Source organism: Cebus imitator, unplaced genomic scaffold (assembly GCF_001604975.1).
Source record: "Cebus imitator isolate Cc_AM_T3 unplaced genomic scaffold, Cebus_imitator-1.0 Scaffold288, whole genome shotgun sequence".
In the NCBI taxonomy this organism is placed as follows: domain Eukaryota; kingdom Metazoa; phylum Chordata; class Mammalia; order Primates; family Cebidae; genus Cebus; species Cebus imitator.
The window spans coordinates 1,053,281-1,055,753 of NW_016107603.1; the positions used below are offsets into that span (position 1 = coordinate 1,053,281).

Genomic DNA, 2,473 nt, shown 5'->3' on the forward strand with positions numbered 1-2,473 from the left:
CACCCAGTCTGGAGTGCAGTAGTACAAACTTGGCCCACTGCAACCTCCACCTCCAGGGTTCAAGTGATTCTCCTGCCTCAGCTTTCTAAGTCACTGGGATTACAGGCACGTACCACCATGCCCCAGCTCATTTTTGTATTTTTAGTAGAGATGGTGTTACACCAACATGGTGTAACATGGCCAGGCTGGTCTTGAACTCCTGGCCTCAAGTGACCCACCTCCCTTGGATCCCCAAAGTGCTGAGGATTAGAGGTGTGAGCCACCATGCTCAGCTGCAAAGGTATATTTTTGAGTAAAAAGAGCAACGTACAAACAATAGGAACTAGCTGGGCATGGTGGCTCATGCCTGTAATCCTAGCACTTTGGGAGGCTGAGGTGGGAAGATCACTGGAGCACAGGAGGTCGAGGCTGCAGTGAGCCACATTTGCACCACTGCCATCCAGCCTGAGCGACAGAGCAAGATCCTGCCTCAAGAAAGATTAAAATTAAAATTAAAAAGCCAAAACCTAAGCATGACGATTGGGTTTCCATGCTATTTGTAATATATGCCTTCCTCAAAACTTGTTATGACATCATCACATCACCCATCTGACGCGAAAAAGAAAAAAATAGAACCCAGAAACCCAAACCAAAAATATTTGCAAATCTACAGTGTTATGCATTGTCCTGTGTCTCCCCAAAAGACGCTGAAGCCCTACGCCGCAGGGCCTGTGGATGTGACTTTATTTGGAAATAGGCTCTTCACACGTGATCAAGCTAAGCTGACGTGATGAGGGTGAACCCTAATCCTGTGTGCCTGATGTCCTTATAAAAAGGTGATGTGTGGACACAGACACCTACAAAGGGAAGACGATGTCAAGACAGAGACAGAAGGCCACCTACAAGCCAAGGAACTCTGGAGGCTACAGGAATCCAGGAGTGAGACCTGGGACAGATCCTCCCTCACAACCTTCTCAGGAAAAACAAACAAACAAAAACCCCTTGATATCAGACTCCTGGCCTCCAGAACTGTGAGAATAAGTCTCTGGTTGAAGTCACGCAGTGTGCGGTACTTTGTTAAGGCAGATCAGGGAAATGAATGCAGATTTCATGAGGCACGTGTCAAGACTGCTGCAGGAAATGGGGGACATGGCGTGCTTGAACTTACCATTTATACCTTTCTCTACTCTGAATCCTTTTTTTGAGAGACAGGGTCTCACTCTGTCACCCAGGCTGGAGTGCAGTGGCATAAGCATGGCTCACTGCAGCCTCGACCTCCTGGGCTCCAGCAATCCTCTCGCCTCAGCCGCCTGAGTAGCTAAGTCTACAGGCATATGCCACTATGCCTGGCTAACTTTTTAAAAAATGTTTTGTAGAGGTGGGGTCTTGCTATGCTGGCCAGGTTTACCTGGAACTCCTAGCCTCAAGTGATCCTCCCACCTTGGCCTCCCAAAATTCTGGGATTACAGGTATAAGCCGTTGTAACTGGCTTGCCTTTTTTTTTTTTTTTTTTCCAAAGACAGAATCTTGCTCTATCGCCCAGGCTGGAGTGCAGAGACATGACCTCAGCTCACTGCAACCTCCACCTCCTGGGTTCAAGCAATTCTCCTGCCTCAGCCTCCCAAGTAGCTCAGATTATAGGTACCTACCACCACACCCAGCTAATTTTTGCATTTTTATTAGACACAGGGGTTTCACCATTTGGCCAGTCTGGTCTTGAACTCCTGACTTCAGGTGATCTGCCCACTTCAGCCTCGCAAGATGCTGCGATCTTGGCTCACTGAAACCTCTGCTCCTGGGTTCAAGCAATTCTTCTGCCTCAACCTCTCAAGTAACTGGGATTACAGGTGCCTGCCACCATGCCTGGCTAGTTTTTGTACTTTTAGCAGAGACGGGGTTTCATCATGTTGGCCAGGCTGGTCTTGAACTCCTGACCTCACGTGACCCACCCGCCTCAGCCTCCCAAAGTGCTGGGATGACAGCCATGAGCCACTGCACCCGGCCTACTTCTATTATTATGATACTTACACAACTCACCATAACGTAGAATCAGTGGGAACCCTGAGCTTGTTTTCCTGAAACTAGATGGTCCCCTCTGGAGGCGACAGGAGACAGTGATGGATCATCAGGCATTAGATTCTCATGAGGAGCATGCAGCCCAGCTCCCTTGCATGTGCTGTTTCAGTAGGGTTTGCACTCCTGTGAGAATCTAACACTGCCACTGATCTGACAGGAGGTGGAGCTCAGGCAGTGATGCCAACGATAAGGAATGGCTGTGAACACAGAGGAAGCCTCCCTCATCTGCCCGCTGCTTACCTGCTGTGCTACCTGCCCAGTTCCTAACAGGTAAGCCAGGCATAGTGGCTCATGCCTGTAATCCCAGCACTTTGGGAGACTGAGGCGGGTGATCACCTGAGGTCAGGAGTTCCAGACCAATCTGACCAACATGGAGACACCCTGTCTCTACTAGAAATACAAAAAATTACCTGGTGTG

At 49.1% G+C, this 2,473-nt stretch overlaps 1 pseudogene; it reads left to right on the plus strand.

The window, feature by feature from the left end:
• Positions 1 to 497: 497 nt before the first annotated feature.
• Positions 498 to 594, plus strand: LOC119467438 (annotated as a pseudogene).
• The last annotated feature ends 1,879 nt before the right edge of the window (positions 595 to 2,473 follow it).